This window comes from Ictidomys tridecemlineatus, chromosome 2 (genome assembly GCF_052094955.1).
Source record: "Ictidomys tridecemlineatus isolate mIctTri1 chromosome 2, mIctTri1.hap1, whole genome shotgun sequence".
In the NCBI taxonomy this organism is placed as follows: Eukaryota; Metazoa; Chordata; class Mammalia; order Rodentia; family Sciuridae; genus Ictidomys; species Ictidomys tridecemlineatus.
Genome location: NC_135478.1, coordinates 206,394,911 through 206,410,818, shown reverse-complemented (window position 1 = coordinate 206,410,818; position 15,908 = coordinate 206,394,911). Strand labels below are relative to the sequence as shown.

The window sequence follows — 15,908 nt, the reverse complement described above, 5'->3', positions numbered from 1 at the left end:
TAGACACTAGAAGTGATAACTGTGGGTCCACATCCCCTTGAAGCCTAATTTCCTCCTCACAAAAGTGAAATTTCTGTTTTAAAAGCACTCACACTCACACACATAAAGTGTCTACATTGAAATGCTTAATCTGTGTTGCCTTATTGGGTTCCTCTTCCACTCTCTCCCCTCAGCTCTCTACACCCTGTGTTCTGTGGCTCTGGGGATCAGAACCAGAGCCTACAGTCCACCAGGAAAATGCTCAACCACCGAACTGGACCCTCAGCTCTCATATTTGCTTTCAAATGATGTTATCTTATGTATTTCTACCAACAGTGTTTGAGAGTCACTAAGATATAACTGTCTATCTACCTACCTACCTGCATTGCAGAGAAGGCAGATGTTTAGTATGTGACAGAATACTAATGAATATTTTAACTCACTTCTTAAATTTCAATTTCTATGATGTTAATGATCTCACATATCCCTGTGCTCTTCCTCAGACTACAGGTCGACCCCTAGTATTTCCTCTCTTGACTTCAAAAACACAAAATTTTTATTCCAAAGTTGGAGGGAAAAGGCTTTAATAATGTTGTAAATTTTAATAAGAGAACAAACACATTCTGAGTAGATCAAAGGGAACATAGAATAGGATAAATGAAATAAAGAGATTTATCTCACTGAAAAGTGTTCAGTCATTCATGAGAAGAAGAGAAAGGAAGGAGTGGTGGCCACTACAGACACTTCAGGTGGGGAAAGAGAATGAAATGTAGGGGCATCAGAATTTTACAAAGTGGCAAAAAAGTACCCATATCCACTTTTCATTAGAAAAAAAAAACAGAACAAGGAAGAAGTTGTGAGGTGAGACCACCCTAAGCTCTCCACTCTCACTCTCTCCCCTTCTAGTTCCTGTGTCTTCTCATATTTTAAGAGACCTGCAGCTTTGATGTGCATGAGGCCTCTCTGCTGCTCAGCATGAGAAGTAGAGAAGATATAATGTACCCCCTGTTCACTAAAGAATTAAACAGCTTAATCTGGGGTCCTAGCAAATTCTTCCCAAGTTATTTTCTAGAGAGTAAATGAAGCTCATCTTTTGCCACTGAGTTCCCATCGTATATAAGCAATGAGTCTATACATATGTTCCTACAATAATGTCTTAGCACTATGTTAATGTTGCACCCTGGAGACATGGAAAAATCTTACACAAAATAGACTTTTGTTGAAATGAGTACCCTGGCTTTTGCTGTTAGCCAAATTCAATGCTGTATATTAGACACAGGATATGAAAGTGATATTAAGCCAATTCTCCGAAGAAGGGCTGAAGCAGGTATTAGGATTTTTAAGCTACAGTAAGACCTCAGGACTGCCAAGCTGGATTTGGCTCTAGACCTGCAGCAGAGTCAGAGAAGGTCTCAGAGTTCAGACATAAGAATCACAAAGGCTGGTTCTGGAGAGGCAGAGCAGGAGAACACAGTGATAGTCAGTGTTTAGCTCCACTGGTGATCAGTAGACATCAGTTGAGGAGTCATCTCCATTGTCACCATGCCAACTGCTCTGTTCTTCAACAAACTGTGCACAGTGCTGAAGCTCCAGGTGTTTTGCCAGTTGCAGAAAATGTGGAGGTGAAAGACATCCCTGCTCTTTTTCAGGCCAGGGAGGCAGGTGTGAAGACAAACTTCAACATCAGAAATGACACCTGACATGATGTGCCCACTCCAGAAGAGTGAGTAGCAAATATGGCCACCTGGAATCCATTCTCTTTTCCTCATTTTTAAATTTTTTCTGGAGAGACAGTGTAGTAGAAGAAATATCCTAGGGGTTGAAACAGACACAAGTATAAATATTGGTTTTGTATAAAATGGAGACATTTCATATCAATAAGCAAAACCAATATTTGGATTTGTGAGGAGGACATACAATCAATCAACAAGTACATGAAAAAATGCTCACCATCTCTAGCAGTCAGAGAAATGCAAATCAAAACCACCCTAAGATACCATCTCACTCCAGTAAGATTGGCAGCCATTACGAAGTCAAACAAATATAAGTGCTGGCGAGGATGTGGGGAAAAGGGTACACTTGTACATTGTTGGTGGGACTGCAAATTGGTGCAGCCAATTTGGAAAGCAGTATGGAGATTTCTTGGAAAGCTGGGAATGGAACCACCATTTGACCCAGCTATCCCCCTTCTCGGTCTATTCCCTAAAGACCTAAAAAGAGCATGCTACAGGGACACTGCTACATCGATGTTCATAGCAGCACAATTCACAATAGCAAGACTGTGGATTTGTGATTTTCATATGCAGATGAAATTGTGAACACATCTATCTCAACCAATAGAAATATAAGCTATAAATAAGGACCTAACTATGAAATTTTAAATTTCACTGTAAGAAAATACAGAATATCTATGACCATGCAATCAGACAAAATTTCATAGACACAATATAAAAATCAGATATCCTAAAGTAGATTTCAATGAAAGAATTGAGGCATTTAACCTACATCTGTTGATCAAATATGAGAGATAAGTTAAAACTACATCACTCTTGGAGAAGTCATAGAAAGTAACAAAAGATAGACATACAAGAAACAATAAAGGATACAGATATTTTTATAGCTCTAAAATTTGTAAATAAGACAAAGAATTTAACATTGTAGGCTTTAATTTATTAAAGGTTAGTAAATATTTAAAACAATCATTTTAAGTCAAATAAAAAGAAATCAAAACAATACCCATGTCACCAGGCATATCACTCTGGGTCACCAGTCAAATCTCTTACAACTCAACATTCCCACAAGGGCATCATCATGGTGACCCTGGGTAGGCACAAAGAGATTAAGTGGGCAGTTCAGCAAGCAGGAAGAGAGGCAGAGGGAAGCCCCAGCACAGAGCAATTTCTCTGGCCTTCAAAGCTCTGAGTTTTAGCCCAAAGCCAATCCAGTCTCCTTCCTTTCCCCATCAGGTCCTTCTAGTTCCTTCTTTCTCTTTCCCCTCTCCTAGCATCTCTTTGACACTCATATCCTTTGAAATTCCAAGACACCCTTCTGATAATCACCAGTCCAGTCAGGTGTGTATCCAGATTTTGTGGAGGAGGGCTAGCAAAATCTATTTAAAGAAGACTGAAAAACCTCAAGTTACATGGCTAGGGACCTTATCAGAAGCTCTGCGGGTTCATTAGCTTTATGAGATTGATTAATTTTATAGTGACCCTTTTCCTATTGCATTCTCTAATTATTAAACTTGCTGAATGTTAATTTCCCATTTATAGTCAGAGCTCTAGTGTTTTTAAAGACTAGGGGTGAGTTCTGTATGCCCTTGGGGAGGGCTTGGACAATACCCCTGAGTGGGGATTGCAGAAAATGCCAAGCTGATCTGAGAAACAGGCTTGCACTTGGGGGAATAAAAGAAATGATGAAGACAAAGAAGGCAACTATCTGAAGACACCTCAGAACTTTGTTTCAGTTGGAAACTGCCATCAGGCTAAGAGGCATGGACCCCACTTGGCAAAGCCTCATTCCCTGGGAACTTCACTCACCTCACACTGCCTCTGGCATTGTGGTGCTCCACACTGGCTGCCCCCTAGGTGGTGGCAGAATGTTGCAAACCCCTGGATTGCTTTTGCTTTTTGGAAAAAGCGCTAAGCATGCCTGAAAGAGTCCTTTCTCTTTTTTTTTCTTTTAGCTATTGCAGGTCACTGCTGAAGCCTCCTTGGGCCCCTGGGGAGAAAACCCCATTGCACCAGGCATCAGAGTGGTCAACAGGTAAACTGGGGTTAGATAAACTGGAGAACCCAGCTTAAAGAGCTGTGCTTAGGAAGGAGGCGGGTGCAGGGGCAAAGCCTGCACTGTTGCCCAGGCTTACACCTAGGCAACAGTGCAGGCTTTGCCTATCATGTGTGACACCCTGAGTTCAATCCTCAGCACCACTTAAAAATAAATAAATAAAATACAGGTATTTGTCAAACTACAACTAAAAAATAAATATTAAAAAAGGACAAGTGGTCCCATAATAACTACTCTCATGTGAAAAAGGAGTAACAAGGTAGACAGGTATAGAAGGAAGAGGATCCCCTACTCCAGTGGGCTGCAGAGCCTCAAAGTTGGAAAGAAGCCAGCCTTGAGTTCACAGGCAGCCAATTTCCATTCTCAGCTGCAGGATAACCTATGGTTTGATTTGGGATAATGAATTAAGCCTTTGTAGGAACAGAGGTACATGTCCTGAAGAAGTGCTATGAACTTGGGATATCACATATGTAAAAGAAGCAGAGAGACTGGCATTTCATAATAAGTAAGCCTTTGTGAAATATTTTAACCTTAATCTAATTAATAACTCATAGAAATTGGATTTATTACCATTGCATCCAGCCCAACCAAGGAAGGTGTGAATCTGCAGGGCTCCTTTGTGGGGCTGGCGGCACAGGGCAGTGGATCGGAAATAGAAATGGGTTTCAGAGACCAAGAAAGCAGGAGCAGGCTGTGGGAACGCCCCTGGGAACACGTGTGGCCTCCAGCAGGCTCTTCTTCCCTTCTGTACTTTTGCATGCACTGATCTACTGGGACTAGAACCTCATCTGCAGTAGCTTGGGGCTGCCAAGACCTGATAGGTGCTTATACAGAAGTCTCCAATCCTATCCACAAAGGAAGTCATTTCTGTGACTTTAAGGATCCTGCTCAGCAACACTGTGATCCCTTTCCAGGTGGAGCTCTAAGACTGCAGGACTCTGCACCAGCTCCCACAGGAGAAAAAAGATTAGTTTTATTCAACTTTGTGTTTTTGTAGTGCTTTTAAAATTCATCTCGACACATATTTACAACAAACATTGAGTGGTTTAAGTTATATCTTTGTTCATACAGAGTGCATTGGTCACTTCCATCAACTCATCTTCCATCTTCTTCTCACCCTTTCCTAGACTCTAATAATCCCTACTGTACCTTCAAGAAAACTTTGTGTTTATAAAGTTACACATTTGAGAGAGAACATGCCATACTTGTAGCTCTTTTCATAACAACTATAAGGTAAGCACTCTGAATATGCTTAATTAATAATAATGCAGAATTGATGACATTGAAGGTAAAAGGATCATTAAACAGAGAGGACTGTGTTCCTATAGATGTAAATATATACACGCTTCTGATAATTTTTAATAACCAATTTCCGATAACCAGGAAACAGTGGGCCACACCTGTAATCACACCTATTCGGGAGCCTAGGTGGGAGGATTTCAAGTTATAGAAAGCCTGGGAAATCTAGGAAGACCCTCAAAAAGAAAATACCAATAAAGTGGCTCTGGTAGAAGAACGTGAAAATCGCTTTTACATTAGGGAGATGTTTTAAAGGGCCACGATTATACATTTGTCCTTCTTTTGTGTTATGCTTCTAGGGTAGTAGTATGATCACATAAGAATTTGTTGTATTATGTCTCAGGAACTGTTACTTTATTTATATTTCCTTTATCTTCTGCAGTACTGGGAATTGAAGCCAGGTCACTAGGACAAAGCTACATCCCAGGCTTTTTTATTATATTGAGAGGGGCTCTCCTTCACTTACTCAGCCTGAGCACTAAGTTTCACTCCTTCTGCCTCAGCCTCCCCATTGCTGGGATTATAGCTGTGTGCCACAACTGTGTCTGACTGACCTATGCTGTCTTAAAATCCTAAAACCTACTTTTTAAAAATAACAACTTTGTTCTCATTTCACAGGTTGAACAATGATGACCAGCTGTGGCTTAGAAAATTTAAATAACACTTTAATCTACTAAAGGTTGAGACAAGAATTTAAATCTGAACCATATTTGTTTATTTGATATTTAAACTCTATAGCTTTCTATCTCCCCCTACCTCTCTTTCCCCCTACTTCCTTATAATTTAGGAATTCATCAGTAGAGAAACAAAACAGGTAGCTGAGAATTCCAGTAGAGACTGGAGAATTAATCTCCATCTCTTCTCCTAACAGTACTCTCTACAGAGGACTCGGTTGCAGCATTACATATAGTTTGATTTGGAATAATGAATTAAGCCTTTGTAGAAGCAGAGGTACATGCCCTGAAGAAGCACTGTGAACATGGGATATCACATATACAAAGGAAACAGAGAGTCTACAGTTTCATAATAAGTAAATCTTTGTGAAATATTTTGACCTTACTCTAATTAACAAGTAAGAACAATTGGATTTATTATAATTGCATCCAAGGTGATTGCTTTTCTTTTTTCTTTTTTTTTAATTTGTTCTTCCTAGATATACAGCACAGTAAAGATGCTGTTCTGTACAGTTGAGTAAAGAACTTCTTTTTAACTGAAGTTCATCAGACCCAACCTTGTGAAGCAGTTTTCCTCCAATAGTAAAATCATCACCCACATAATAAACTCTACTTTGAGATTGTGCAAGAATGCCATCAGTAAACACCAAATGCTGAGCAGCCACTCAATCATTTGCCTCCTCTCTCAGCCCTGCCACTGCTTATTCTGTCCTAGGGGCCAAAGTCATGGACCATTCACTCCTGTGTGAAGGCAAGCTCTGGAATCTGCCGAGATGACATTAATATCCCAGTTGCCTTTGTCACTGATCTTAGAAAAAGGGGCAATAGTCCCTCTTATGTTCTCAGCTGAAAGAGCCCTGGTGGGAAACCTACATTTCCACTGGGAACTGCTCTCTAGGCCATGGGGGCTGCTCTATTGGGCCTACCCTCCACACAGACACTTGCCTAGAGCCCAGGCTGGATAGAACCATCACAACTTTGTCCTGCCTCCCTCCCTGGAACCCTATGCCCATGACACAGAAGAACTCAAATTCAGCCTCAGGAGAGTGCCATGCTGCAAAGCAACCAGATGGTCCCCTGCCCTGGCAGATTTTCTTGGTCAAACCCATGTAGTCCTAGAGACAGGCTCCCCAGAAACATGATGATCTTTAACCCTGGCCCATTACAACTGAGTCCTAGTGATGTGGCACCACATTGCTCCACAGAAAAGTCTTAATTGGGCTTCTCCAGAAATATTCACCATGGCTGGTTTTAGGACTGTCAGCAAAAGAGTTCAATGTAAATAAACTTTCTATTTTCATGTTGCCCTGTTTTACTTGGGCACTAACTGGGAAGTTACCAGCACTCCAGGTGATGGACACCCCCTCACTAGTTTTTAAATAGAGCCTCTTTATTGGTACCTGTAGCTCAGGTACAATGTGTTCCCACAGCACAAGCTGGCAAAGCTGCCTAGGCAAGGGGGCAGGCCCAGAGCCTAGCTTTCTTGGTACAGACACACAGAGAAATGAATAAATTATACTTCTGACACTGATGGACAATATAAAAGTTAATGTAAAATTCAAAATTTATAATTCAACATCAGCAAACAAAGAGCATAAAACTTCTAAGGGGCCACCCCTTAGCAAGTGGCCTTAGGGTACACGGTGGGCTGGGATGGAGTGCAGTGTCCCAAAGCCCTGCAGGGTCATGTTCATACCAAGGCAAGTCCCTTTCCCTTTCGGGGCATCTAGTCTCCCCCTCCTACATTATGGGCTGGGAACGGAGGCCACTGCCTTTTGGAGGGGAGAAAGTTGATTGGAGGGCAGGAAGCAGAGGGGCTGGGTGGGACAGGCATAAGGGATTTTGGTCACAACTGGCCAGCCCAGCGCCTGCTTAGACAGCCATCCCCGAACCAGGCAACTAATAGGAGATCACAGGGCTTGCATCCACCCCTGGTATTCACCAAAGCCCAGGCAGGACAGGATGCAGGACAAAGGGGACCCTGCCCCCAGCACTACCTACCAGCCAAAGAGGCACAGCTAAAGCTGCTTCAGTCTCCAAATAAATTATGGAAATAAATTACAGTCTTCACAGTCCAGAGGATCTAGCCACCTTATGGGTCTAGGGCTCAGAGGGGCATGAGAAGCCTGAAGAGGCTGATTCGCCCCGTTTCACTGTCCTTGGGCTAAGGAATATCATACAGAGACTGAAAAGAGGTCTGCGAAGCTCCGGTAGAGCCATGTCTTCTCTTCCTGGCACACGCTATGGAGGTGGAAGAGCACTGTGTGGGTGTGGGGGGCCAGGCCACTGAAAGGGGGAAGCCCCTCTCCCTCTCTTCAGCATACAAAATTTATTTATTTCTTTAATAAATAAATAAATTCAGAGTGTTTCCTGGAAACCAAGAGGGCCCATACTTGTGGCTCTGCCAGCCAATAGGAAACTTGTTACATACAGACCTTGGGGAGCCCCCAAATCACAAAAAAGCAGCAACATGGCTCTTGGGGCAGGGAAAAGTTACCCTAGTCCTCACAGCTGCACAGGCTCTACCAGAGAGGCTGGGGCAGTGTTCTCAAACTGGCTGTCGATGAAGGGGGTCGAGGCGATGGCAACTGGTTCAGACAAGCCCATGAGGGACTCCAAGAAGCAAGTGCTGCCATCCCCCGGTGGAGGGAGGCCAGGCAAGGGGCCATGGGATGCCTCAAAGTTGTCCAGGCTGCCAGGCGCCTTCTGAGAGGTATAGTGAGGCCCCAAACTATAATCTGGCAAAGACTGGAGTAGCTCAAAGGAGTCACAGGAAGATAGGCTGAAGTCCGCTGAGTTGCTCTGGCGGATGTCCACACTGGGTGGCAATGAGGTGCCAGGGAGGCTACTTTCTCTGAACCCTTCAAAGCCACCATTTAGGAAGTAGCTAGCATCCAGGTTGGCATTTCATCCAGGTGCCTGGCACAAAGCTAGAGCCAGAGCAGTTGTGGGTCCAGCTGACCAGGCCATTGGGTCACCAGTAAAGATGTCAGTTGGGTAAAAGCAGCTGAGGTTGTCCAGGTTCCCCACACCCCCTCCTCTTCCTCCTCCTCTCTAGACCCCAACCCACTTGCTGGCTTCATGAAAGAAGATTGGAATAGTGAAAAACCTATAGGGAGTTTTAACTTAAAGAGACAGGACTCTAATTACCTTTAAAACAAGCTCCAGGATGGCTCCTCCCAGCCCCAGCCTCAAGACACTGAATGTGGTAGTGAGTTTTACTGAAGAGGAGAGGGAGAGAGGGAGAGGGAGAAGGGAGAGGGAGAGAGGGAGACAGGGAGAGAGGGAACATGCCAGGGAGTGGAATTTTATTGGGGAACAAAACATTCTGGGGAAAATCTTATCCAATGAAGATTAAGGGAGGCAGCATCCCAAGGTCAGGGGCAACCATTGGGTCTTTGGGGCAGTGACCAGACTCACCTCTGCAGGGACAAGCCCTCAGACCTGGAGAAGGGTGGGGAAAGCTCTGACACAGCTGTGTCTAAGCACCTCTCACCCAGCCAGGGAGGTAACTCAAATCTCGAGCAAGGATGGCCTCCCACACTCTTCCCCACCAAGGTCAGAGTTACTGAAACTCAGGATCCCTGCCAGGCTGTCATCATCCATGCTTGGCTGGAAGCCAGGGCCAGGCAGGCCTGGGTGGGTCGAGTGGTCTGGGGCCTCACTAGCGCCTGATGAGGAAGATGTCATGGAAGAATCAGTCATGTCACTGCTGCAGCTATTGTTTCCCAGCTCACTGCTTGCTGGGGGGTTGGCCAGCGGCAAAGGGAACACCATGTCCTGCTCGCTGGGGGTGGGGTGGGCTGCCCTGTGCTGGGGCCTCCAGGTCCCCAAGGCTCTAGGCGCCCTACTCCAGCTGCAGGCGCTGTGGATGACATGGGTCTGCACACGCGCCTCATTAAATTCCACAAGGCCATTGGGGTTCTCACAGCCCTCCTTACAGCAGCCACAGGGGAACCCTGTGTGGTCCATCTGGCACTTGATACCCGCCAAGCTGCAGCTGCAGGTCTCAGGGTCACAGATCCTATCACAGGGACAGCCACAGTCCTCACGGGATTGGCTCAGCGCCTGCAATTCCTGCTTCTCCTCGCGGTGGATCCTTCACACACCTGAGCCTGCAGCGGAGCTGCACAAGGAGAAGTGGTGGCAGGCGCTGTGGCGAGGGGCCACGCCCAGAGTTCAGCCACCACGGCTGGGCACACTGTGAAGCCCTGGCACCGCGGGAAGATGAAGACAGTGATGCCAGTGGAGGCAACACGGCACGGGCGCTCCCAGGAGCCCGCTTCAAAATGGACCCAGGGGTAAAACCTTGGGAGCCACAGAAGCCCCGTTCAGGTAGGGGCATCTGACCCCAGGGGCTCTCTTCACCTGAGACTGAAGAGCCTGGGGAGCAGGCAGGAGAGACGCAGTCAGAGGAGGTGGAGGAGCAGAGCGAGGAGGAGTCGTCCTCCAGGTGGTCAAACGTCCTCTTCAGCAGCCCAGTCAGGGTTGCAGAGGTGCTCTAGGGGCTGGCGACAGACTGCCTGAGAGCACCGACGCGACCCTCGTCCCAGCCCAGCTAGCTCCTCCCGCCGCGACTCTCTGGGCTCCACAGCGCAGCCTTGGGTCAAGCCGCCCCTCGCTCTGTGCCTCTGGCAGCGGCGGCGGCGGTGGGAGACTTAGAATGCCTTCTTGATTGCTGCTGTCTTCATTGAAGATATCCGACTCTTGCTTCTTCACTCCTCCAAAGTGGGCTCTGAAAGTGATTGTTCAGGGAGTTTCGGGAAGCTTCTGTTCAGACTAGGAGAGCACTGTTGATCTCTCTTGTTTGGGGGCTTCAGCCACTTATGCAGCTACTGGTTGCTCCAGCTCTACAGCCTGCAGATGGCCCTTGGGCACTATCCAGCTCTGTGGTTAAGTAAGCCAATCTAATCAATCCCCTTTTTATAATCATACTTCCTGTTGATTCTGTTCCTCTCCTACTACACCTTCCTGGTCACTGTTTCTGCTTCATCCCATAAATTTTGGTATAGTGTGTTCCCATTGTTATTAGTTATCTATGTATTTTCTTTTTTCTCTTGTGCTTTTTTGCTTGATGCGATTTTTTTTTCTTTCTACAAATTTGTGAATTTTCACTTCGCTTTTTATTACAGATTTCTAGCTTCATCCTAATGGGTCTTTATAAGATACTGACAATTATCTTTAAAGTATTTTTTACAAAGTCTCCATGATGGGCCATAAATATCTTTCATGAAGAATTATGGCCTAATTTACTCCAACAAGCCCCAGTCCTCCTATAATCATACTGGAAATTTGTTTCTCAAGTTCTGAATTAAATGCAGTGGAGTTTGAGGTGAGAGATCAATGAAAATATAGCACCAGATTTAAAACCAGAAACTTATTTCCCATTTTTAAATTGCTTTCTGGAAGTATTCCTAGTTAAAAGTATTCTATCATGCAGGCAGAGTTCAGGAAGGAAAAGGGTTACAAACACACCATGTTGTGATTATCTAGGTATTTTGCTGACAATTCCACTAAAGCCAGAAGCCACAGCTCACAGGAGATAGACACTGATAAATGAGCCAGTGTTAAATCTAATAACAACACAACCCTGTAGTAAGTGTTGGACTCAGGCTGCTCGCTAGCATATGAAAAACTGATTCATAACTGAATGTGAGATCATCCTTGCATGTGCTATCATTTAATCCTTTTTGGGAATAAGTCTGTTATCTTAGTGTATCAAGTCAGAAAATGTGCTCACAGAAGTTAGTTAAAATTTACCAAAAATACTACAACAGTCACCCCAAGTCTTAATCTTTCAATTTGGTTTCTGGGGCTTCTTTTTGTGTATGTGTGTGGGGTGGACTTCTCCCCATATGATTCTGTTGCTGGGAAAGGCTGAGAACACCACTCCAAAAATAATATAGTGAGTTCTGAGTCTCTACTCCCACCATGTTTCCCAACTTTTTACTTTTTTTAATATTTATTTTTTAGTTGTAGTTGGACACAATATCTCTATTTTATTTTTTTGTGGTGCTAAGGATCCAACCCAGTGCCTCACAGGTGCTAGGTAAGTGCTCTGCCACTGAGCTAAGCCCCAGCCCTAAATAATGTATTTCTTGATGGAAAGGCTAATAAAAAAGTAAAACTGTAAAATATAAAGATGAAATTTTAAAAGACTTTTTAAAATCTGTATGTTATTTTCAAATAAAAATTATGTGAAACTAACCTGATAAAGACCTCTTATAAGCAAAAAGATTTTAAATACTTTTTATGGAGGATATGTATTTTTTTAAATATTATTTTTCTATAGTATATGGACATAACAACACCTTTATTTATTTCTGTTTATGTAGTGCTGAGGATCAAATCCAGGGTCCATCACATGCTAGGTGAGTGCTGTACCACTGAGTCACAACCCTAGCCCAAGAGGAAATGTATTACTTATGGATGAAACCTAAGTCCATTTTTCTGGGGTTGTTAAAATTAAAAGACATTATAATAAGCTCAAAGGCAAGAAGTGAAATGTAATGGCACTGTTGTTTTCCTTCTGTCTTTAGGAACAGATACTGAACACACACAGTTTAAGCACAAGGAGAAAGATAACTAACAATCTGATCCAAAAGCAAAGGCAAATTTCAGACTAAACAGAGAATTTCTCTCAAAATCACAGAGCAACTGGCCCATAGAGAAAGACTTTCAGAAATCAGAAAAAATCAGAGCATGTAGCCATCAGCACCAGAGCAAACCTTTCCAGAGACACAAAGCCCCTGGCAAATGTCAGAATCTGGGTATTTCCAAGTGTTTGTGGGAATGTGTGCATGCAATACTGCACACCATTATTGTTGGAAAGTAAATGCTATGTTCACTCTAAAGATCAATGTGGCAATGCTCAATAAAACTCAGGTTATACTCTTTTAAAGGAACAATTGTATTTATGGGCACCTACCCTAGAGAAATTCTCCCACAGCTTCATATGTGTAGTGATGAGGGATAGCAGCAATATGAATGTCCATTGCACGACAGTGGAGATGTAGGGTGTGCTAAGGCACATCAGAGACTACCATGTCAGAGTTTGAAGCAGCAGATGAAATGGACATAAAAAGATCTTAATAACTTGCAAATGGGTCTTTGAGTGCAGGTTAGTGTAGAGTGCTTGCCTGGCATGCTTGAAGCCCTGGGGTCAATACCCAATGCTAAAAAAAAAAAAAAAAAAAAAAGGAAATATTAAAAATTCCATCACACCTGGCAAATTACACATTTAAATAAAATAGAAATAGGAAGAATTTAAATGAAAACAGGGAGAGTAGATAAAGGGAAGCAACTCAAGATAGAATATGCATATTTACATTAAAATGTTTAGGCTCCTGAGAAAAACTATGGATAAAGCATGACATTAATTCCATTCATTTGCCCTTTAGAAAGGAAAATCAGAGGAAATTTAGATATTTTTGATGCAGGAAATGTAGACATAGATTAGAAAAATTACAATTCTAAATAGCCATAGGACCTTCCTTTTCTCAACATAACCTGCTCCCATACTTAGCTCTGTATGCTCTAAAACTTAGCTTCTCTATCCAACTCCAGGATGAATTAGCTTATGGTCTTGAAAGTATGATCCAGCACTACTGAGTCTGGTCTCTAAAACCAGGCAATCCATATGGGGAGAATTAGCTGGGTGCACTGAGCCATTCAGGCAATCCCAGCCAATGAAGAGACTGAGGGAAGATAAACATGTTTGAGGCCATTCTAGGCAACATTCCCTACCTTGGCCTGGTAGGGAAGCTGAAGCTATGGCAGTCTGTCAGCCTCAAGATTGCTGACTCCCAGGATGGTATGTCTAGAGCCCCACATGCCACCAGGCCTGAACCCAGGATAATTTTCCTGCACTGAGCCACTACTCTTGCCAGTGCCTCCAGAGCTGCAGAGACGTGAATTTTCCAGTAAGCCAACAGCCTCACTGGGCTTACACAGAGCAGGAGCTGTCTTTGGGAAACAGGTTGAGAAACTGATGTGACTCCATTTTTTAAAAACCAGCAGAGCCTGTCCAAAGAGGGAGGGGTGACCCTTATCCTTGGAAAACCCATTCCTAGGCACAGAAGCTACCCTGCTGAGTCATTTGTCTGTACCAGATATCCTTGACTCAGCAAATGCAAGTTCCTGAAAAGACCAAAAAATGCCTGAGGCCTAATTTCATACCATTGCAACAACCCAAGTGAGACAGGGAAGATATCTGAAATACCAGGCAACTCTCCCAGTAGTTTCTTGATGGATAATGTGATTAGGCAACCCTGCAGTTTAGCCTATACACTCTTGCAACCCCTGGAGGCCTAAATCAGTTCAAAGGTATCCACCACTTGAACTAACCAATCATCCTTACCCAACTTGTTCCCACCAAAGAATGTGCTAATCAATGTTAAGTGTTGTCTGGGGGCTGGGATTGTGGCTCAGCAGTAGAGCACTCCCCTAGCAGGGGCAGGATCTGGGTTCCATTCTCAGCACCACATAAAAATAAAGGCATTGTGTTGTGTCCATCTTCACCTAAAAAATAAATATATATAAAAAAGTTTTTGTTTTAGTTTATCGTGGTGTCAAACGATTTGCTGTGTGATGTTGTGATGCATAGAGTATCCCCCAAAAGCCTATAAATCCTCATTGAGCTAAGGGCGCGGACTCACTCCTAGAGACCACTGTTTCAGAAATGGTTTTGAGTCCAGGCTCGAGCTGTAAATAAAGACTCTTGTGTGATTGCATCGGATTCGGCTCCTGGAGGTCTATTGGGATCCCATGAATCTATCATAACAAGGTGGTGTACTAACAGAATATGTTGTTACACAGGAGCAGGGAGTTGAGAAGAACCAGCACGGAGTTCAAGACCATCCAGCAGCCAATGGCTGAAACCTCTCAGAAGCTCCAATCACCTCAAGAAGAGGCAAGCACTATGGTCGGTGGGGCCCAAAGGGCTCTGAATCTCCCAGAAGGTGCCAGTGCCTGGGCCATTGGACAGACACACACTCGAGCTGTCTCCTGGAGCCCAGGTCCTCCTGGGAAGCTGATGAAAACTGAGGCTTACATCACAGAGGAAACTAGAAGGGGGGAAAAAAACAGTCTTGAGGATGCCTTGCACTACAATGTCCTTCATCCAATGCCCTGGAAGAAGCCAGAAAACTCCAGTGGAGACCCTCATACTGTCCTTGTGAACTCCTGCACTGGGACTGTGCCCGGCAGGCCTAGGAGGCTTGAAGTCTTGGCTGTGGTGGTCATCTCTTATTTTGTTCTTTCTCTCCTGAATGATTTAAAGGTTCGTGAATAAGAAAAACTCTTCAGTTACTAATATGGCATTATGTAAAAATGTGGATGTGTAATCGATGTGATTCTGCAATCTGTATTTGGGGTAAAAATGGGAGTTCATAACCCACTTGAATCTAATGTATGAAATATGATATGTCAAGAGCTCTGTAATGTTGTGAACAACCAATAAAAAAAAGGTGAAAAAAAAGAAATCTCTTTCTGTAATTAATTTGTTAAGGAACTCTTCTTTTAGATGGACTGAGAATTCTCACAGTTTCTAATCCAATTGAGTTTTTCATGATGAAGAAAGCCATTCCTTGATTCACTGCTTGTCTATTGATATTGAGGGGGTGAGTCAGGGTTGGAAGCTGTATAGGTGGGTCTGGGGCAAGAAGAAGAAAATTACCCAAGTCAGAGCTGTGGGCTGAACCCCAGGGCATCTCTGGAGTTATAAGGGTAGTGTGCTAACAGAATGTGTAGTTGGGTAGCTACTTGCTGGTGTTTCTTCAAAACTGACCTTCAGAAGAGGGGAGAGAATCAGCATCAAACAGTATTCTTTAAATGGTCTACAGTTACTTTTATTAATTAAGAAAGGACACCAAAATGAAATCTCTAGTCTTGGGCCTTCTGAATTGATAATCATGAGATCCAAGAAATCAGCTCTAGGTCAGATATGTCCAGGAAGTTACAGAATTCTGCACAGGTCGGCTGTGTCCAGTGTAAGTGACTTCATAGATTGTACTTCAACATCCACTGTCGCAGTCCGGCTGCAGCAAAATACCTGGCAAAATAACTAGCTTGATCTGAAGTTTTGTCCGGTTCTTAGCAACACTGGAAATTCTTCCACCTTTGTTTTTCCTGGCACTGGGATGAAGGCAGGAATTCCGGATAGCTAAAGAA

General features: G+C 43.7%; 1 pseudogene; it reads right to left on the bottom strand.

Annotated features, from left to right (window-relative positions):
• Positions 1-9,032: 9,032 nt before the first annotated feature.
• On the bottom strand, positions 9,033-10,946 carry LOC144368782 (cysteine/serine-rich nuclear protein 1 pseudogene; annotated as a pseudogene).
• Positions 10,947-15,908: the final 4,962 nt, after the last annotated feature.